At 39.3% G+C, this 23,870-nt stretch overlaps 1 protein-coding gene across 5 annotated transcripts in view; it reads right to left on the reverse strand.

Annotated features, from left to right (window-relative positions):
- The window catches only part of ZMIZ1 (zinc finger MIZ-type containing 1), a 343,883-nt gene that overhangs the window by 292,930 nt on the left and 27,083 nt on the right, over positions 1-23,870 (reverse strand). For all 5 annotated transcript variants that reach the window (XM_082286136.1, XM_082286134.1, XM_082286135.1 and 2 more), the window contains exon 2: positions 818-949. The gene's annotated coding sequence lies outside the window, so the exon portion shown is untranslated. The remainder of the gene's footprint in view (positions 1-817; positions 950-23,870) is intronic.

Here is a 23,870-nt window from a genome sequence, read left to right on the forward strand (position 1 = left end):
TATGCAGTTTGTCTAGCAACAAACTTGAGTCTACTCAAGCAGCTCAGGATGCTCTATGAATCAGCACTAATTTTTTGTACTTTATATATCCCTGACACATAAACTGAATGTCATGCAGAGAAAAGACGGACATGGATGACAAGTGGATCCCATCACCAGATAACTAAAAAATTAAATTCCTCTCACCCACCACATTTTGCACTTCTGTCCAAAACTGGAAAATAAGTCCAGAGAGTTAAAGACTTGCCATGTGTTTCCAACTCTTCACAAGAGCTCACCATTCAGAACTAGAGTTGGTATTCCAGATAGTTCCTGTCATATCCTGTCAGTGATACAACCAGCCAGAAAACCATGACAAACTCCAGAGAAGACATCAGGTTTAAAAAACTAACCAAACCAATCTATATTTGCCTGATTAGATGTACATGTATGATAATAATAAAAAAAGCACTTTGAGATATGATTCTTCAACTTGCATTCTCCAGACCTAACTCACTAGCTTTCCATCTAAGCTGATACTCGGGCAAAGATTTAGTTAATCAGTCTGCAATACAACCGTTTTACTTTTTTGCCTCTGCAAGCATTTAAAATATATCTCATCTACTAGTTTTTCCCCAAGGGACAGTATCCTACACTTAGCAGTAGAGCAAGGAGTGCACAAAGCTTCTGTTTGCATTCCAGTATTAGAAGGGCAATCCACATGAACCAGAAGCTTGGCTAAACTCCATGTAGACAACTTCTTCTGCCATCACCTTCCTTTCCAGAAGGAGCAGAGCAGGCAAGACACCTTGAAAAGCAGAAAACAATTATCCCTTACCTTTCTGAAGAGGCCGCCGCCAATTAGCACATTCCTGGAGCTTCTGAATCAGGCAAGAAAAAGAAAGGAGGGGAGGGGGGGGAAAAAAAGGGGAGGAGGGAGCTGTTTTCTTCCTCACCACAACAGTATTTCCTGAGGGGAGGAGAAAAAAAAAGAAAAAAGGAAATAAGCATTAGCTCTTACGATTTTCAAAGAGGCTACCGATTACAACTGTTGCTTGGCAGAGCTACTGTGCCACTACTTCTGCAGTTCCAAAATACCAACTTAGCGTCTCCTGCATTTTCTCCATTATCACCTTATCAAAATAGGGAATATGAATGTCAAGTTAACCACTACTAAGAAAAGCAAAGAGAGATTCCTGTCAGAATAGGATGAAGTCTTATACTAGGATGGGTTAGAGTCCGATTCAAAAATATTCTCGAGCACTTATTCTATTATGTAACATGCTTCAGCCAAGCTCACACCCACTTCTGTAAAAATTCAAATGAGCCACATTTACTATCAAAATAGTTGTCAAAAGGCAAATTCCAACATGCATACTGAACATACAGGTATATACTGACATTGAAGTGCTTATGTACTCTTCCCTGAGAGGATCATTCCTACAATTATGAGGTATTTGCAACTAATCACAAGTTCTATTTCTTTTTAAGACAACTTCTCTTTTTCTTAAGACAATCTATTCCAGCTGTATCAAATCTTTCAGTAACAGCAAGAAAAAGTATTTGTGTGGGGGTTTTTAAAATCTGAATGAAGAGAAAGGGACCTAAAAACCCTTTTGACTAAAGACACCACTTAGAAATCCAGCTTCACTCCCATAAAACCACAATTCCTCACCTCAGACCATCTCTCCCTGCTCTGCCCCTAACATGACTTTAAATCTGTGTGTCTGTGAGTTTCTTTAATGGGCCCCTCCCTACCTCCAGTACCTGCCTCTGATGAAAGGCAGGAAAATCAATTGGAAAATTATTTTAAAGGGTGCATGCAAGACATTAACATCTTTGAGGAAATGGCAATCAAAGTTTTCCATGGGGAATGAGCAAAGGGAAATACGTCCAGTCTGTTCTCCATCACACTTTGTTGGCTTGTATGTATACAGAAAAACTCTACCCTTTTCTGTCCCATGGAAAATCTGAACACAAGTTCTCAAAATACGGAAAAAAGTCTATGCTACCTTACATTTCCACACAAACTTTTGCCATCCCTGAAAACAACAATTAACCCATCTGCTAAGAGCATACAGATCCTAGTCTCCCAGAAGAGATTTTAAATAAAGGCCCTCAAAAGATAGGAAACAACATAAAAGGCAGCACTTCTATCACAGCATCTCCCTCAAAGCCACCACGTCTGTCCAATTCTAAATGGCCACAGTTCCTGCATTTCTCTAGGGGAGAAAAGCTCTCCTTTTCTCTCCTCCTGTCAGGAAGGCTTAAAGCTGCAAGAGTAATTCTGTCCAGATTCCCCTCTAGATAGGCAATGATTTAAAGAATTCATGAAGTAACAGTGGCAGTGTAAATAAACAATGAAAAACTAAATAAAGATCACAGAAGACAACACACAGAAAATGTGCACTAAGGAGAGAAAGAACAAGCTCAGGGATTCAAAACCTCTTCTGCCTTGTTATGTGCACCCGTAAACAGGCACAGCAATAATGTGACAATGCGAAAGAATGGATCCTGACACAAAAATGTAACTACTCAAAAACCTGACTCCTCAACCTTCTGCCTAAAGGCAAACCTTCCCACAGTGTTTAATTTCACTTTCTCAACGTCTTACACTCCTCCGTTGCATTTCTGCTTTCTGTTGGCTTTCACCCTCTTGTACTAATTGATGCAAACCAACTTAAGCCAAAGCCTAGAGAACTCAAGCCGTTGTGGGTTTTTTAAAAAAAAAAAAAAAAAGAAACGGGAAACAGTGCTACAGCCCTCACTGTGGGGAGGGGAGAAGAAATGACCCTTAGTGAATTGCTCCTGACACGTGTACATCCCGAGGCTATGTGCAAATCAATACTTACTGAGCAGCTCAGCACAGATCAGGTTGCAAAATTCAAGAAAAAAAAAAGAAATTGTATCACCCCCTCAAACATACACTTGTTTTATATCCCTAAATCAAATTAATCATTTACTTTTCTTTTTCATTATCAAATCAAAAGGATGCTTTTGACAACATTTTTCTCCCTGCTAAGAATGCCCCGCCCCAGATATCTGGTAAAGAATTGAAGCACTGGTTACATTTCATGTGCTTAAAAATCTTGCATTTCCATCCTATTACTAGTAGGAGAAATAATTTAAAGTAGACATGGAAGATTTGAAGAAAGCATATTTTAAAATCAAACATAAAATCAAGAGGTGGCAGGAAAGAAGTCTGAGTGCAAAAAAATGAAGTTTTTAAACAACATTCTCAGGGAGACAGAAATCTGCCTTCAGTACCATTTAGAGACATAGGTTTGACTCAACATCACTTGCTCCAAAGAAGGTGAGATTGCTCTGTTCTCAAATCCTCAGGCAAGGAAAAAAAAAAAAAAAAAAATGAAGTGAAATAACACATTACCCAAAAGTCAAATTCTAAGTGGAGAAACCTTGCAAAATGACTTACGATACCAAAAGACTTGACTAAATTTCTGGCAGGGCCAGAGATAATTCGTATGAAAAAAATGTCAAAATGTTTTGGGTACACAGCCACTACAGGAAGGAAACAAACAGAAAACTGGGAAACACTGTATCAAAACCCAACAAATCGTTGACATCAACATTAGATAAATGACTAGGCATATGTTGAGTCAAACACCCTCAAGATGGTGTGTGAGTCAACTTCTGCAATGAATTTAGCAGAGTTGCTTTCCTATATCAAGCTTAATAAAAATGATCCTCAATTATTCCAGCTAGGTCTGGGTTCTCATTAAATCTCACACATTCTAGACAGTACCTGAGCTGGAGATTTAAACATGTAGCAAGGATACTGGAATGCGATTTTTACTAATCTTTTCTGAATGACGATGCAAGATTTATTCTTCCTGCTGCACAACAAAGGTAGTGTTTTTTTCCAGGCATTACCCAAATGTAGTCCACTTCCTATAGAAAAATGTAAAGATCCTGCAGGACATTTGCCAGGATCTAGGTCTTAAGTGATCCAGAGACTTTTTACATTCAGAAAATAAAATTTTGGGAGAGTAATGCCTCTCACTCCCAGTCTGCACTGCATGACTGGCAAAGAGCTTGCTGACCTTACCGTGTCTGAGCCCTACATGGAGCCCCCATCAGCTCTTAGAGAAACTCCTGTGTCAACAGAAACCCCCATTATACACAACAAACCTGGGTGATTTTCTGGTTTATTGCATTTTCTAGCTCTGTGATGGCTATTAATTTCATTACACTGAAGAATTAGGTCTGAGCACTGCTGTGTGCAACAGAACCCTCCCCAAACCTTGTCCATAACATGAGGCAACTCAGGGTTTAAAACAAGGTGGGGATCATCATCGCCACCTCTTAAAATTTACAGAGAAAACCAAAAAGCGTTCTCAAGGTTCTTCAATCTATGTTTAACTAACAGCTACTTTTCTTCAGGTGAATTATATGTACATTCAGTGTGCACTAACAATAATAGGTCAAGTTTATATCACAGTAAAAAAGTTCTTTTCTCTTTTTTTCCTGTTGATTTTCAGCCTTTTGATCTAGGGGAGGTAATAAAACAACTATTTCCTTAATATCTATTGAGGGAAGTAGCAGTCTCCATTTCTCATTGCAAAAAAACAAACAAGCAAGCTAAGAAAAAAGATTAAAATACCTACTCTTAAATAGCGTGATGAAACTGAACAAAAACTCTCAATGCTGGGTTTTGAAGCCAGGAACCTCTTCTGCTTCTACATCAAGTGCTTTCTCCAAGCTGTTTTCTAGTATCTACAGCTGGCACAGCATCAGTATGAAATAGAACTTGCACATTTCATTTCATCTAACACAATATAATGTTTACCTACAGTAACATAAAGAGAACAAGCTAGAAATTAGCAAATTCTCATTTATTTTAGTATGAATTAAAAGCATATCCCAGTTGTCCATGCATATGTGTGTGTGCACATGTCTCATACCCACAAGAGGGTAAGCCTTCCACCACAAACACCTGTACTGGAGACATTTGTGAAGAAACAAGTTTCTTCAAACATAAAATACTATTTTCCCACAACTGTATCTGCACAAAGACAGGAAGCTCTTCTCAAAGCTCTTCTCAAGTATCTATTACAAAAAGCCAAGAAAAAGTAACCAAAATATTTTTGCAGAAGCACAGACAAAGCAGAAAAACATGGTAAGAGTCAGTGAAAACACAGATCTCCTAAATAAAATTTCCTTTCATTTGCCTTAATGAACTCATGGGATCCACCACCAACAGATGTCTAAATAAAAGACTAGATTTTACTAACATGAAATATATTTCCTAAACAAGCAGTTTAATTTTTATTAATTTGGACAACCTTTAATTCAAATGCCAAATGCATTGTATTTCTCTATCTTTGTACAGGGGTGTTCACACAGTTGTTTCCTATGGCTTTACAGCTATCTGTATTTTCCCACCTGCTTTCCTCAGATCCAGAAAAGAACCTCTTGCCAATATGACATTTGTCCATGTGAAAAATCTGAGCTTTCAGAAGCACTATTCACATGGATGCATTTAGGTAACACACCTATTAAAGCACACCAACCTCTGCATGACATTTACCTACCAGTCTAACTCCAATGACCCCACCAAGAACGAAAAAAAGATTACATTTTCTCTTAATCACCTGAAAAGGTACATACCTAGCACAAGTAAGATTTGTATCCCATATTTTATATGCAAAGCCTTGAGGACCAAACCCAGTGCACTGAAGCACCATGAGAGATGCTCATCATTTGAAAAATCTGGTCCCTTCCAAATTCCAGGGTAGGAATAATTTTGTCAAACATTTATTTCTCCCTTTCAAGCTAGATTTAGAAGGAAGCAGTATCTTTCTCTAAAAGCCTCGCCCCTCAACTTTCCCTGAGCGATTTAGGTGACAGGATGCTGATAAACCAGCTAAAATTACTGATGGAGTAGGGCTCAGGACCTAGGACATAAGGGACAGGAAAGTCAGGTGCATGGCTGTGTCTGGGAAAGCAGCATCCTGCCGGGGTTCCCTGCTGGGGTGGCAGCCACTGCTGCTCCCTGCTGCCAGGTGGTAGCCTGCGTGCTGCTGTCAGTGGGCTATGTGCTGACTTGACAACAGCCCAAAGGATAAGGGAGTGGTGAGGGGGCACGCAGAAGCATTTTTTTCCAGCAACTACCTCTATCTTAACAGCCTGATTTCATATTTTTCTAACTTACTCTTAATTAAAAAGAAGATACACTTCATGTTGGAAATACGTATTTTTTTGAAGCTTGAATCATTTAGCCTATTAAACCCAAACCTGTAATATGGGTGTTATTTCTTAAAAACATACAGTAAATGCATTAAATTATTGATAGTCATTAAACAGGAAAAAATTTAAACAGCTCTCAGCTTTTATCAATCATTAATGCAGTTTCCACTTGCACATCTCACTGGGTTGCTATCATATAGCACAGAGCAAAGAGTACAAATCCTGAAGGCATGAATTCATTTTCTCTTGATGCAGAGTAAAAATATTCTTGGCAGCAGGAGAGAGGATAAAACATGAAGCAGAATGGTTGAAAGGAGGCTTCTGTCTTTTGCAGTAAACAGGTAGCAGTATGAGGGAGCAGCAATCTGAGGCACCAAAGCCCATCCACTTCTCCTGTAAGGGCCAGTAACAACGTCATCGATCACCTCCAACACCTGGCAGCAGTTACGGGCAGCCCAACAGTGTTTACAAATTTGATCCCTATTTGAAATACATGTTAATTCAATGGCATATGGGGAAAACAAGAAGCAATGAGGTGAATAGAAAAGTATCCAGCAACTTGAGCAAGATGAAGATTTCACCCCAAGCTGCTCACCAGCTCGTGAGCCAGTAAAACCGATAATGCGCAGAAAACCCCAACTTGTCACACTGACAGCCTGAGCTCAGAAAAGTGACAGAGACTGGGATAGTCTCTTGCAGCTATTATGAACCTTTACTGGGGCAAGTTATGACTAGACCTGATGCTTTCAGCAGGGCTGAATGACTCATGTCAATATGGGGAATCTGGAGATAGATGCCAATTGGTGGCACCTTGCCTGGCTTCAATAGGCTGGCTACCATTCAATTTGTTGTCCATTTTATGCATAGACTGAAGACCTGTCTTACAAAGCTGCTCTCTTAACTTTCATCCCTGGCAATTTATCGAAATTCACTACTTTAAAACACAACAAAGAGAGAACACAATCCATGGCAACAAGTCAGTATGATTTGCAGCATGCAAGGTCTGATCTGATGTACCTCTACAGAAGCAACTGTAGGTGAGCCATAGCCATAAAAATATCAATGCAAAACACAAACACCAGCAGCTCTGGCTAGATATTCAGACAGTGAAACCTTAGCCCTGCAGCAGCCCTGCTACTAGAACCCAAATTAATTTGTTTTAAACTACCTTGTGTCTGTTTAAATGAGCTGTAATCATAGCTCTGAAGCAAAGTGCAGACACATCCAAAAGCTAAACACAGTGCCGAGGACTGCTTGAGAAATGTGTGCCCACACCCAGAGCCCACTTAGAAACTACTAGCATGAAAAACTCGTCACAATCCAAGTGTTCCACTCCCAACGATGGCTTCAATTCCTTCAAAAAACCATTTCTGTCTACACAGAAAAAAAAAGGGATGTTAGAGATTAAGAAAAAGTACAAAAAGAATCATTGTCTGTAACTAAAATCTAAGTCCTACGGAGGTTAGTATTTTTTCCTGAAAATGATTCAAGAATGCACTGAGTCGAGCAACCAGATAATGCCAAATGTTGATACGAAAGCAGCCAGGAAAAGCTGCAGTCACTGGAAAACATTTCCTAGCCTGATTGTTTACAGGCAACTATGTTATAAAATACAAAAATATTTATTTCCAACCATCATTAGTGCAAATCTACATCATGTTAAAAAAAAAAGTCAATTAAGACACATATCTCATTACACTGAGTCCCAGGGAAGGTACACTTTATTTAAAGTAATAATATGAAAGCTATTTCACCACTGAATTGATTTAATCATATATCAACAAACTAAGTAATTCACAATAAATTTCAATATAATATTAATCCTTATCTATACAAAGAACTGTAAGAGTAATAGCCCTTATTATTAATGCAGCACACAACCACTAGCAGCTTTCACACTGGTCCAGGAACCAGTATCAAGCTCAGAGAGAGGACACCTGCCTATCCTTCAGGCCATAAGCAGTGCACCACTGTGCTACCTGCCAAGATAAGGAAAATGGAAATCATTGACAGGAGGTGCTTGGGCCAGCTCCACAGCTGCCTGCATGAAGCCGCTGCTGCAGCTGAAGGAAGCATAGACTGAGCATTCAGCTTTGCCAGGGCTGACACCCCCTCCCCACTGCCACAGCCTGTGAGATGAGACAAGGAAAATGGTCTGGTTTGGGTGGGTGTTTGTGTGTGTGCAAAAGTATTCACTGCTTGTAACGCATCCTTCTTGCCAAACCTTTTTCTTTTTAAGTATGTAATCTTTATGTTTTGGTTTTTTTTTTTTAGACCTCTCAAGTTCCCATCTCTTCCCTACACCCCACTGAGAATGTTCATTTTAAGCAGCTACAAGTGCTATTAAATTTTGTCTGGCCTGTAAAGCACATTAGCCTTCCAATGAAGTATCTGGAATTTTTATTTTGAAGCCACAACCTGGATTTCTAGCTAAGAGATGCGGTGGGAGCACACCAGTCCCTAGCATTTCCCCTTCGTAAGCAATGCAAGGCTTGTATACAACAACACAAGCAAAGGCTACAAAATAAAGTCAAATCCCCAAAGAGAAGTCTCATGACAACTGCAGTTAAGTCTAATGAAAAGCAACTCTGAACTAATAGTTAAAGCCTTTCAAAATCTCCTTACTGTCTGTAAGGAATACATGATCAGAGAAGAGAGATGTGTCTTTAGTACAGAATTGCATGTTTAACTGAACCATCACAGATCCACAGTCAAGGTTGAACTATTTAACTTCCGATAGTTTCAGAGACAGGGCCTTTCTGTATTGGATAGCTGGGTTTGATACAGCAATCTCTGTGCATACTCACCACCCACCCCTCTTTGTTTTTGTAAACTGATTCCATGATAAGTCATTTAAAATAACAAAGCCAAACAACTGTCAAACTACCACTAACATGAGCCTTCAAACAGGTTTCCATTTCATAAATCATTTTGGTGATCTAGTTTCACACCACCCCAGGGAAAGTTACACGCATAACAGAGAAAATTCACTATCAATATGCAGAGATCATTTGGCAACAATATCGCTACTAGTAAAGACCTGTGCAGTGGCACCACGATTTCAATGCTTTGCATATGCAGGACAGAGGAGCTGTTTAAACCAAATGTATTAACTCTAGGCTTGCAAAATCACCAAAAGACAACCAGTTCTGCTTCAGGTGCTTGGTCATCTACTCCCTGAACCAGAACATAGAGAGCATGGAGAAGATAACAGAGCATTAGTGGTGGGTACTAACTTGCCACCCTTGCTAGGAAGTAATTTCAATCATTTTCAAAAGATTTGCTAATGACCCCAAGGGTTCAAATAATGAACCCAAAGGTTCGGAGACTGCAGATATGGAAGACATTCCTCTGTTAGTTGAAACTTTTTCATGTCTCCTGTCCAAAGACATGAACATCGTTATTATTTTGTACACTACACACGTTTTCAGGTATTTATTATATTAATGCTTCCATTATTTTGTAATAATAACCTACATTTAAACTACTTCTGATATTTTCTTTGCATCTTAATAAAATGAATTCTCTTTCTCTGTTCACAAGTTCTGATGTTTCTTTTCTTTGTCACAGACTTCTGCTATCAGTGGTCAACAGATGAGACTGAGTATTAGTCTCCCAGAGGAGGGGGGAAAAAAAAAAAAAAAAAAAAAAAAATCAGTGAACCATGATCTGGGTGTGCATATATAGTAGGCTGTATTTTCTACCTCTAGCACACTTCTTGTCCTGAAGCTCAGATGGTCACAAAGAGCTCTTAGTCAATACTTTTCCTCTGGAAATTCATCCAAGAGCTAATTTCTCATTACAAGAAATTCAGCCCCAGGAATTTAATCAGCAACCAAAGCAGAGGGGCAAAACAACTGTCTCCAAAGGACTCTTCACAAGGATAATCTCCTGAATGAAACTCTTATTACTGACAAGTCTGATATTCCTAAAACAAAAGTACAGCTGCAGTATATGAATGCCTGATACAGTACGATACAATTAATGACTTAATACTATACATTCCTCGTGCTCCAAGATCAGAGGCTTTTCCATAGCTTGTATTTCCCACATGAATTATTTCCTCCTCTCATCAAATAATCTGAAATACTTTCAAATAGAAAAGGAACAAGTTGAGCAAGAAGTATTTACTAACTGGTTATCTGAAGTTACCGACTAAAGTAAGTATTTTCATAATAATTGCAGTTATAGCTAATGTGAAATGCAGAACTAGAATTCCTGTAAGAAGGCTTCAGCTGAGCTTCTTCTGTGAACAATAACAAAAGTGCAGTAGTCAAGAGAGGACATTCAGGATTGAGGAAAGAGGTAACTGACAGAGCAGTCAGACCCCAAAATGACCAAGAGGTAACCAACCATCTTTCAGCCAGAGTCTCCAAGTCTGCAAACAGCACCATGGTAGGAATCACTTGACTTCCCTGGGCTTTGCAGAAGCCAGTTAGCAAAAACAAGGTGTACGTGGCTGATCCTGCATCTCCCATTTGGTCAATCCTTACTTTTATGTGTCAGCAGTAATGTCTTAGAATATAAACTGCAGCTGATATTTCTAAGAATTTCAATTAACACAGACCAGAACCATTGCATTTCCCTGAAACTTGCACACAAAACCCCTGGCTATTTTCGATGGTACCACCTTCTCCCTGCTACCCCAGCCAGCATCCCCATGTACTTGTCATGCAGCATCCCACACTACTGCAAAGGTCTTGAGCTGGTAGGACAGGGACAGTTGATGGGTTTGTCACCAACATCTTGGAGACCAGTTTAGAACACAGAATTTAAATCTGCGTTAGCTACAGGTCCTCTGTTTATGCTGCATGTCAAGAGCTGAGTCAGTAGAGAATGTTTAGATAGAAAGAGATGGGGAAATTTTTCAACACTACCTATGTGATTTAGAAGGCTCAATCTCGCTGTGTCTAAATCACTTAGATGTATCGAAAAGCTACTTCTGGCCTTTTTTTGGTTATTCTATTAGATATAACTACAAACTATTACCGTAAAATTTATGCACAAATATCACTTGGCAATAGGATGTTAAGAAGTAGAGAGAAAAGGCGCAATTTTTACCAGTCAGGCTGTGAGACAATTTCCCATCACACTGTGGCACGTATGCAAAGCTTCTCAGCAACTTGTTCCACGACAATGGATTTGCAAGACAAGAACTGAGGGGATTATTTGATTCAGCATCTAGTCAAGTGGCCAATTCCTTCAGCAATCAATACTAATCAGCAAGCTAAAGCCTTGTAAGAAAAATCAGACAGAATCTGAATCCTTCCTGCTGTAGCAAGCAGGGCTCTGAGGCCTTATGGTCGAACACAGACACCTCAGCCACTGCAATTTTGAAACACGATTTTTACCTGGGGTTTAAAATATACCCCATGCTTCTTTCCAAATGCCAAAATACAAAAGCTCACCTTTTCACTGAAATTCTGAGAAGAAAAATACATACTTACAACTTAGGTCTAATATCATTTATTTATTACTTTGCACTTCAGCTGTGCAGAAAAGACTTTAAAATGAGCACAGGGGATCAGGGAATAAGAGCAATACATTTTAGAGCAAAACACAGGCCATCTTCACACACAATTTCTGCATTAATAACATCAGGAATTTTGTTTTTTCCTATTATTTATATATTTCAGGAGGAATTTTTAAGAAATACTAGCTACAGAACTGTGACAGTATGCACGGGGAAAGCTGAGTGTCAAAACTTTAATAAGAACTTCTGAAAAAAAACCAGCACCTTTGGGGTCCTTCAGAAAACAAAACAAACAAAAACCACCCAAACAAAAAAACCCTCACAAGAGGGATTTAGGCTAGGTTTTCAAATGCCCCTTCTGTTCAGTTAAAGCCTATGTTTCATGCACTTCTATCCCCTTCGATATCATATTAAAACAGAAGCCTTCATATCATGCAGACCAGAGGGCTTTTGGCAGCTATTAAGGCCCAGTATTTAAGTTGTGTTTTAACAAACCTGTGAGCCTTTGCTCATCTGTCTTTAAAAAGCAGAAAGTACACAAATCTGTTTTCCCCTCCATTATACGGTCACTCCAAATCCCAGTGCAATTACTAAGTAATCCTTGGCATAGCTGTATGAAAATGACCAAACCTACATTCAAAGAGAATAAATTGGCAGGCAAGCCATGTTGACTAGGTGGGGGGGAAGGGGACCTGGGAACACACTGTTTCCACGAGTGCCACACACTTCGACGATAAGGCAGAAATGGGACAATGAAATGATCTGGTAGAACAGAATGGCTTGTCTGTGTTTATCAGGGGACAGCTTGCTTGGATAACAGGAAGCATAATGACTTCAAGCTGTAAGAGTAGCCAGAATCAGAAGGGAAAGTACTAGGGTTTGGAATTCCTAGAAAACAGCTGAAGAAAAAGGGTGACTTGTAGCTGTGGACTGTTCTGCAGCAAGAAGTCTGGCAATGAGGAAAAGCTGGGCAAATCTGAAACAAGAATACCAGCATTCCCAGAAATTCACCGTCAGACCCAGCAGGGTTTGACATTAACAAAACCTGTATTTTTATATGTTAAGTAAAGCTTTAAGAACAATTCAGACGTGTATTTAAGTTACTGTGAAAAATATGTGACCTGTGCTGAGCCACTGCTAATCTGCTAGCATACCCAATGCTCAGTTCTGTGCCCTACCCTTCATTGACCAAAACATACACCAATTGTTCCCAGCAGACAAATCATTTCTTCCACGGCCCTTTTAAGATTGCAGACAAGTAAATATAGATGTGTATACATTATAGATACATTCATGTTTTTATAAGTTTAATATATAGCTATACTTTGTACCTATTTACATGGATTTGCTATATAAATTCACACTTGTTTATGCAGAGTAAAAGCTCAACATTTTAGAAATGACCAAGTTACTTTTTTTGCACTAGGCAATGATGATTAAAACCTGAATATTTCATAGTAGTGAATCACGCTGCCAAGTCTCTAGAGACCAGAGCAATTTGAATTGGCATAAATGAATGTTTCCCAGTCTTCTGCTGATTCTGTAATGAGTTATCTTCCAGCCCTGCCAATCATTTCTCGGAAGGCAGCCCTACTCTCCAGCTCTTTAGCTTTATTCACCACTCACAAGTGCTGGGAAGGCTGTGTTTGCTTCCACAAGTGAGACTGCTGCTGTCTCACAACAGCAGCTTGTCTACACTTTGGCCCTTTTGTCAAAGCCATCCATGAACATCCTCAGAACTTTCATGGACCTTGATTGCATAGACCCCATTCTTCCATCAGTTTTTATCTTCCCAAATCACCAAATAAAATAACGTCTAGATCAGCAACAATGGAAAAAGAATGCAAACAAAGCAGTTTCAATCCCTGTACCCACATTTACACTGGCTGCCCTCTAGAAGCAACCATGAGCCTTTTCATGCCAGCAGCTCTGCCAACGAAATCTCTGGAAGCCTTCTGATCTCAAATGTGAACACATTCCCCTGATGATACAAGTTTAATCTCATGAGAAGATAGGAAAGGGGCTGCTACACACAGGTTAGAGTTGATGAGCAACAGGTAATGCCTGGAGCTGTGCCAAATTTGGGTAACACCAGCTTTTCTTTCTTTCTGAAGGTACATACGGGTTCACACATTCAAGTTTCCTTCTGAGTTTACTGTGCAATTACCTGAACTTCAACCAAACCGCTGCCAAAAAAGCAGAGTTGTAGGGACTTGTACAGACTTGCCTGAATGGCACAAGAACATTCTGGCAAATGTGGATATAGTTTTGCTTGGGGGATTCAAACAAATACTCTTGCAGATAACTATAACGCATAGGAGGTTAGACTGTAGACTACTAAACTCAATGTTTTCTTCCAAAAACTGACATGACATTGCCAACCTGCTTTATGGCAATACGCTAATTCTAAGGTTAATGAAGTCAAAAGTTTTGTTTCTACATTAACGCGGACAAGACAAATTTTGCTAATACCTAGGCTTTAACTTGCTGGATTTTTTTGTTAATCTCCCACAGGTCCTCAGCCTCCAGTTCTAGCAGAACATTTTATTTTTACCTTAAAATGACCTTATTTAGGAGAGTATTCAAACTGCTGACAAGACACACTGCTTCAAGCTGGCATCCTCCCTCCTTTTGCCATCAGTGCATTTTTATTATCACACAGCTGTTATTTTTTTCGTGTTTTGCTTTGTATTTGGCCATTTCTTAAGGACTTCGACCACAAAAGCCAAGGTTCAAAGACTATAGGCCAAAGAACCCAAACAGTGATGAAAAGCACGGAAATGTATTGATTTATTAAGATGTAACAGGTGTCATCACATTATGAATACAGTGACCCTGAGTGTATGCTCATATTCTAGTATGTTGGGTCCAATAGTTGAAATAAAAAGAATAATTAAAAAAAAAATAAAGGTCTTTTCACTCATTCTAACAGCACCAATGTCAGCCTGTAAAATCACTGTATTGAGTAAATGAGTTATCAGCAATTTAAGTTTTTGTTCTGGAATGGAGAAACAAGAAAAAGGGGAACTTGCAATGGAAATTACTGGAAATAATAACCTAGTAATAGAAAGTCAACAGCATTTTTAATTTATGCCAGCTCCCCACCCCCCAAATGTTAACAGCTGTTCATTAATCCATCAGTTTTGAGGCCCTGTAAGTTACCTCTCCTCCCTGCAACTCCAGCTGCGTGGAGAGGAAGCACAGGAGCTCTCTGAAAGATCACATTGCTAAAACTGTTTTCAGTCCCCTAGGAGCAGTGGTCTTGCTCCACCCTTTTTATTACTAATATTATTTTGAAGTCAGACACGAGACAGCCCTTGATCAAATTTTCAAATGTTGAAACTTCAGCAACACCCTGGGAGAAAGCCCGAAATGCCTAAATAAATCAAAACCACACAGAACTTGTATCCAACAGAGCTCTGTTGTCCATTTCCTGACAGCTTCTATCTATCCAACAAATTACAGCCAATTAAGTACTTTGCAAGGAAAGTTTTCTGTTTACAGTAATGCCGAAGGGTGGCAGGGTGAGGGGAAGAGCTAGGAGGCATTACTCCAAATGTATTAAAATAATTAATCCATCCACAAACACCACTGGAAATTGCCTTGGGTTTCTCCAAAGGACTTCAGTTGTGTTATTGTAAGTAATTATAGTCATCAAGAGTTCCTAACCAGGTTCTGCAAACATTAGGTCAGTGAGAATAAAGGAACTGAATTCTTCTTGCAACTCCTAGGACCTTCCCTTCCACTAGAAGGGAACATAAAAATTTAACATGTAGATCAGTTGTTCACTCTGTTTTTAATCTAAGAGCCTCACATATGAGAAAGAAACACCAAGCTCATAACTCTATCAGCATCTTACTGCAAGAATGCTAAAAAGAAAAGAAGCTCAGCTTCTCCGTAGCCACACATCCAAAAAAATGAGCAAAGTCAAAAGGCAACTGGACTAGCAACCCTGAAACACTGATTTCAGAATTTATAATTTTGAAAATGTGAACTTAATAATAAATACTTAGAACCTTTGTCATGCTTTCCCAATTCTAGTATCTCCTCACTGTTAGTCCAAAGCATTTCGCTTTCAAATGATAAAAAATGTATGTTCCTGAGAAATGCTTCTATTAAAAACAGTTTAGTACCTGGTGATACAAATTATTTATTTTCCTCATAAGGAAACTCTGGTGACATTGTTGAATACACGGACACTTAAATGTTAATCTAATGGTCAAATCTAAAAACACTTTCTGAAAAAGGCGAGTTACCATTGAATGAAAGCAGGTTACATGCTCATTTTATGAAGGCCTTGATTCACAGTATTCCATAACCTATCAAGCAGTTATGTTTTTCTTGAAGAGCTTTCGAGCTTCTGAAAGAGAGGCACAGAGGAGAAGCAGAGACTAAACCATGACAACCTGCGAGGCGCCCCAGCAGTGGGTGGCAGAAGGACGCGCACTCCTTATTGCCCCTACTGCTTCCCCCACGCTGCTGCCTGTGCCGTGCTGACGGCACACGGCACTGTCAGAATCCAGGGCTGCACTTGGCACTCTCCCAGACAGAATGCAATCACCTCTTGGGTGTAAATAATGCATTTTGATGCACATAACCCATGACTCGGGTAACCTCCACTGCTTTTTAGATTTTCCTGAAAGCAGATCCTCAAAACCCTGGAGCTGAATCGGGGCTAAGGAGAAAGGCAGGAAACAGTAGCAGCACATCTTGCAGGACAAAGAAGGGTGCTTCAGCATAAGATTCCTTGTTTAGCACCTGTGTGATCCCTGCACTCTGTTTAATATGGGCCTTTGTCCCTGGCCTAAATTCAAGTGAGCATTGTAAAATATTAAAGAATACTTTTCAAAAGACTTTTTAAGCTCTCACAGAAACTTCTGTGGATCTCATGGTACAGCACTTAAGCACCAGAGAGCAGGTTGTGAGTCCCAAAACAAAGCTAGCTTATCTAAACAGAATGACTATGTATGATTTCAGATGACTCTGGATAAAGAATCCAGAGAAGTGTTTTGCTACAATGGTATAGCCTGAAATTAAAGGACAGCTGCAGAATTAAGCATTCACTGAAATGCTCTGCTGGGTGGAACAACAGCTAAATAATTATATATATTAAATTAAAAAAAAAAACCCAAACCAACCAAACAAAAAATCCCCATCCTGTACTGTCCATCTTTTTCACTACAAGTAGCATTTTTAAGTAGACCATCATATTTCAATTCTTGACTTTTTGCCAGAAAGCTTTTGCAGTATGTTTCTCTCAAAATAAACTTAACTCTGAAGGTTAAAACAAGCTTGACAATAATAGTCAGATGGCATTTATCTGCACAACAAACTCAGTTACAAACCATCAATATTTATTAGACATAAATCTCAAGCCCTCTTCCAAGTTACAAGTTATATAAATTCATCTTAGTCAAGATATTCATCAACATATTTTCTAACTTTAATATCAATGCAACAACATATACCAAGTACCCCTCGTCATAGTCAGCAGCTGTTTGCACTTAGCTTTCTGTACCTTAATCTTATATTTAGCTAAGCTAACAAAATTTAAATTCTAGCTTCCCCTCTTTTCTTATACTTAAGCTTCAAGGTAAAACTGTACTAAGTTAAAAATATAAATAATAAGTTATTACTAACATGTAGAACTTGCATAGATCAGAGGAAAACAAGGCGTTTGCAGTATAAAATGCACTGGGTATTTTTAAAAATGCAACAAATTTGGAAAGAACTTCCTGTTACAATGTAAACCTTTGGATGCTCCAAAAAAACAGCTGGGCAAATACTTGAGAAAGAAATAACAGATTTTTATAGGGCTCCTTAAAACTTCAATATTGAATTGTACAGTGCACTGATATTTTCACCAACAGTTATGTCACTACATGAAGAATGTAGAGCCACAGACCAAGTTCACTGGTTCCCCTCAAGCCCAAAATGAGACAGCATGATATACTTACAAACTCCTGCTCCACTCCTAGAATTCTTATGGCACCAAAGATACTCCTATACCCACTTCCTGTTAGGAGGAACAGAGGCTGTGATAAAAGCAAGCCGGCAGAACACCTGAGGGTTTTCAGAGTTCAACTCAGCAGCTGATGATATTTAAGCATATGGTCAATGTAAGCACTTTTCTGAGTAAGGACAAAATTAACATGTGCTTGACTGAACTTGAGCTCAAACAGACTTAAAATTTAACTCAAAACTGGCTGAATTAACAGTCACTCAAAACAGATCTGAATATACTCTGGCTCTTCCTACATACTTTTTAGAGTAAGCAAAACACTCTGCCCTCTCTGTTTAGAGGTTACCATCAACATTCACCAATTGCCCTACTGGCTTAATGCACAAATGTTTTAGAAGGGAAGAACACACTCCCCCATAGAAGTGATATTGAGGATTTACCTCAAAGCAAATGGCTCTAAGACAACACTCACTTCACTCTTCCCACCCAACACAAAGACTGAAATCTGTGAGAAGTTTCTTCCACAAGAAACAAATCCAATCAACCAACTAAATTATTCTAAGCAGTTTTAGCATAAACTTTACTCATTTAGTATCACAGTAAATCTTATTAAAGGTATAACTAATAAACTTTTGCCCAATTCTGAAGCCTGTAACTGAAACACCCTGAATGCATGCCTCAAGACATAAAAAAATACAGTATGTACACACTTTTTTTTAAAAAAAATATAGTGTATGGTGGCATACAGTGGCTCAAACAGCATTATTGTGAAGTGTCAGTAAGCTCAGTGAAACAATTTAGGCAAATAAGTGTTATCTTCTGCTCATCAACAATGTTAATTTAATAGTATTTTTCATTCCTGTAACACACAGAGAAAACTAAAGCTAAGTTTCAAGACCAATGATTACATGATGTATTTTCAAAGAGAAACAAGACAAAGGCAACTTCATTTTATTCCAGTCATTTTCCTTCTTGGAAAAAATCCGAACTTTTAAAAGCTCCATCTCTTTGCTTGTTACTACTTTGTCTTTCCATCTCAAAAAAGATATGAAAATCGGTTGTAATTCAAGGCTAATTCAGTCTCTAATTAGTTTGGAATCTTAATGGGTCTGATCCTATGTGTTAAAACTAATTTTTATCATGTCTGATACTTCACGGATGTGTCATGTTCTTGCTAATCTGGATCAGCACTTTTGGCAAAATTTCATTATGAGTAGAGTACTATGGAGAAATTTCAAATATCAGATCTTGTGACAATGCACCAGAGAGCAAACATGAAAATAAAGCAGCTCAGTTGATTCAAGGGATAGACGTTTTCTTCCCAAAAGAGAATTAGGGAAGACAACCCCCTTTCAAAATTCTCCGTCAGGTTGTCCTTTGACCTTAGAAAGGGAGAGAAATATATATCAATTCCAAACTGTTCATTCTAACCACTTTTCTTAGATGCTGCACTTGACAACTACAAGTAAAATAGAACAGAGGTCATCTTTACTCTTATACCTGGTTTCAAATCAGTTGCAGTCTACAGAACAGCACAGACAGAGCAAAAGAGGATGAAATATATGTTCTACTGGAGCAAGTTTGGTTTTGTTGATCTGAGGGGTCTATTTTTTGGGGCTGTCCCACTGGTAGTGAATGCACTGGACCCAAGGAAATGCAAAATTTTGTACTACCATTATATACTCTCATCTTCCATCAACAGAGCCTACTTTAAAAGCAGCTTCAGATTTACTCTAGTCTGAGCAATTAGGCTTGGGTACATTTTAAGATGTAAGGATGTTCTCAACTGATTGAGAACAACTATCTCAGTGTAGCAGTGGGTGTGTGCAGTGGCAAACCACTTTGCCTCTGAAGAGAAGTTTCTTTCCAAGATGTGACTGGTGCAAGCCAGCTGATCAGGCACCTGTTCATCAGTCCAAAACCATCACAAGGCTTGGCACCACATTCAGGATTTCCAGAAAGGAAGCCAGGTATATATTAATATGGATAGAAGTAACCAGTCAAATGAACACAGGCCAAGGCAGTAGAGATGAATGTTCTATATCACCCCTCATTAGACCTACCTCAAAGGGATGATGCTCAACCCAAAGAATCACAGAATCAACTAGGTTGGAAAAGACCTCTGAGATCTTCAAGTCCACTCTATGACTGAACACCACCTTGTCAACCAGACTATGGCACTGAGTGCCACATCCAGTCTTTCCTGAAACACCTCCAAGGACAGTGACTCTACCACCTCCCTGGGCAGCCCGTTCCAATGTTTAATCACTCTTTCTGTGGAGAAATTCTTCCTGATGTCCAACCTAAACCTCCCTGGAGCAGCTTAAAACTGTGTCCACTGGTTGCCTGGGAGAAGAGACCAATTCCCGGCTGGCTACAATCTCCTTTCAGGTGGTTGTAGAGACTGACACGGTCTCCCCTGAAACTACTCGTCTCCAGGCTAAACAACCCCAGCTCCCTCAGCTCCTCCTCACAGGGCTTGTGGTCTAGACCCTTCCCCAGCTCTGCTGCCCTTCTCTGGACACATTCCAGCAGCGCAACATCCTTCCTAAACACAGGGGCCCCGAACTGGACACATTTCAGTGGGCCTCACCAGTGCCAAGTACAGGCGCACGACCCCTCGCCTGGTCCTGCTGGCCACACTATTGATGATCCAGGCCAGGATGCCATTTGCCTTCTTGGCCACCTGGGCACACTGCTGGCTCATGTTCAGCCTGCCATCAATCAGTACCCCAGGTCCCTTTCTGCCAGGTCACTGTCCAGTCACTCTGCCCCCTGCCTGTAATGCTGCAGGGGGTCGTTGTGGCCAAAGTGCAGGGCCCAGCACTTGGTCTTGTTAAACCTCATATCATTGTATTCAGCCCATCTTTCCAGCCTGTTCAAGTCCCACTGCAGAGCCCTCCTATCCTCCAGCAGATCAACACTCCCCCACCAGCTTGGTGTCATCTGCAAATTTTCCTCCATATCACACACTGAGAAACTGAAATCTATAACCATTACAACAGGGGCTTGAAACCTGAGCTCCTGTTTGCTGCTCTGGCATGCCCTGAACGCCATGAAAACATCCACTTGAAGTATTGTACAGGCCAGAAATTTGACTGACAGATTTTAACTCCACTGAAATTTTCATGCCATGCTGAGGTATAACTTCACATACTCTGGGTCTACATCTCTGCAGGAGACTGCATGCAACAACTTTCTGCTTATCTTTTAACAAAATCACTAATTTTAAAAGAATGGTTTCTCAAACTTCTACAAAAGGAAAGCAAGTGGACAAGCACATGCACTCAGTCTAAGCTGAATTCGTTATTATGAACTGGACTCCATGCTTTCTCTCACATAACACTCAGCCAACTGTACAGTTTTATAAGGTGCCAGAGGAATGTATTTCCTGTTATCTGAAACACATCACTTCTAGAGCACATGAACGACAGTTTGTGTCGAGTTTCTACAATAAACTAAGAGGGCTGTCAAGTCTGATGGCATATTAGTTTGTCACTTGTAACAGGCAAAGCTGTGTGAGCAGATTAGACAATGCTACATAATTTAATAATTTTATCATGTATTCTACTTGACATTACCAGCTATTCCTCATGATTTCATCTGCCTATGAGACTACGAGCCAGATGCAGAGCCTTTTTGCTCAAATGAATACTGTCTATCCATACACAAACAACACTGTCTAACCCATAAAAGGCAAGCTTGGCTTTCAGCACCAAAAAAAAACCCCTTCAACTTTAACTCCTGAAAACTCACACAAAAAGAAAAAAAAATATTTTAAATCATACCATAGCAAAAAGCCTCTGACAGCATCATTTTAAGAAAATCAAGTACATAATATATAGGACAATATATAGTACATAGAAAACAAATATATAGAAATCCTATATACACAGACACCTCTATACGTGCATACAGTTATCATGAATTAAGGAAATAGTTATCAATGAGTAGAACAAGGGGAGGCACCAACATGTAAACCAGCAATAGTGTTCAAAATGTAGCAGCAACCATTGTAGCTTGCTTTCTAAACACAGCTTCCAGTTCTAAGGCTCTAAGAAAAGTGGGAACAGACAAGAGAGGAACAAGTAAGTTTAGGACCTCAGGAGGAGGTCCTAAAGACACACTGAGTGAACTACTTTAATGGGAATTAAAATCTTTCCTTGAAATACTGTTTCAGAATTCTTCACTCTGCATATTACTCATATACAGAATATATATATATATATAATATATATATATATATATACACAGAAGGGATAAAAATTAAAATATTTTGCTCCAATCCTTGTGCACTTGACACTTCTCTGTAGGTATTCAGTATGAAAAACTGGTTTTGTACAGAAACAAAAAAATCCCACAGGGGCAAAATGGGCCAAAAACTTTTGCTCAGACTTTTGTTAGTTGACTGCAACTCACAGAATTCTAGCTAAAATGGCAGCAAATACAGGAGTGTGGATAAGGCATTAGCCAAATCCAAACTACTGAAAAAGCACTGGATCATACTGGAAAAAACTCCTCTAATTCTGGTATCTGCCTGTAGAGAATCAGCCTATCAAATTTTTAAAGGGCATTTCTTTTAACTAAACTCCTGTAATATATTTTATGCAGAGCTACATTACTAATACTTTCCATGGGATTTCATGCAGGAGAAGTACCAATTACATCCTCCCTGTAAGAATCTGTGGAGGTCGGAAAAGGGACAAATCATTATGCTTTCAAGGTTTATCTATAAAGCATCTGCACACTCACTTTGTTCATATCAAAGATCCAAATAAGAAAAGTCGTTTCCCCCAAAGTTTGCTGAGATCACAGATTAACAACAGCTCTGTACAAGGAGTTACACCCTCCCCTGCAAGAGCAGCTCAAAGTGTACACCCTGGTCCTACACTGCTTGCAAGCAGCTTCAACTCTTTCAGCCAACTTTGGCCCAGAGCCACCCAAAGCTATTGCTAATGTGGTCCTGTCAGAAACTTATCCTTACAATGGGCAAGGGCTTGTTTTGTGTTTCTAGAAACCTCATTTTGTTTTAAGAGTGTGAAGAGAGAAAAACTCACATCCCAACTTTGTGAACATGTAAATAAGTGTAGCCCATAATGCAAACTTTCATTCCTCACAACTCGTAAGTGCAAAGTACTCAAATTCAGAAGTACTCAAATTCTAATGTCCTTATCAGTATTTACTCTTAGCAAACTAGTTGGTTTATTTTTCCTTTATGTTGCAGATATTTGTGTCAGTCTCCAGCTGTTTATGCAATTCTGATCTAAATCAGGGTTGATGGCAATTTGCAACAGCCCCATTTGATTTTTTTCAAGTAATTGCTCTAGGTAGTCTTTCAAATGGGTTATTCTGAAGATGCAGAGAATTCCTGATTTACTAAGCAATTTAAAAAAAAAACATGACAAAAAAGAGTCAGAAGGACTGGAAAAGTCACTCACTCAGTTCCCCTGGTGTCTCCCCAGTACAGGCTGTTAATCAGGATACTGAACAACTGCCTTGCTATTGTATTCAGGCAAGTACCTTGATGATTAGTTCTGCTTCCAGTTTCCATCTGAAGTTATTATAATGACTAATAAATCACTAACTGTATAACAGGTGATCACTGATCACATTACATTTCTGATGTGACGCCACCATATACAAAACAATGTATTTAAAAGTGAACTTGCCTCTTCTTTTAACCTCTATCTCTATTGCAAAACATTAAAAAAGTGCAGCTATCATTTCAGTCACCACCAGAAACTGCAAGGAAGACCACATATGTAGTGAACATAAGAGACAGAAGTGACAGAAATTGATAAAAACTTCATCACATGGCTGACACCCCATATATCAAAGCCCTAAATCTCATTCTCTGCTTGCCTCCAATTTCCATCAAAGCCTGCCAGCTGCACATTTATTGAGAAGTTTGTGATCTGACAGCTACTGTATTACCAACATTAATGATGCATCAGTCTCCAGAATTACTGGGGAAACAGTCCAATTGATTTTATTATTATACAGAGTTCCTCACATTTCATTTCAGGCAGCTTCGTACCACAAATTTTAGCAATAACTAAAAATGCTACACAGCTGATGCACAAAATGCTAGGGCGAAAGATGGTTACCACAGCTTCATGCCACTCCATTCTCCCTCCAGGAGAGCTCCAAATCACTCAGATACCACTGTGTAACCCATGAGTTATTGGTCCATAACTAAAAGGGCTTACACATTATGGGGTGATAAACAGTGCAGCACTAATATTCACT

The sequence above is a fragment of the Coloeus monedula genome (assembly GCF_965178545.1).
Source record: "Coloeus monedula genome assembly, chromosome: 8".
NCBI lineage: Eukaryota > Metazoa > Chordata > Aves > Passeriformes > Corvidae > Coloeus > Coloeus monedula.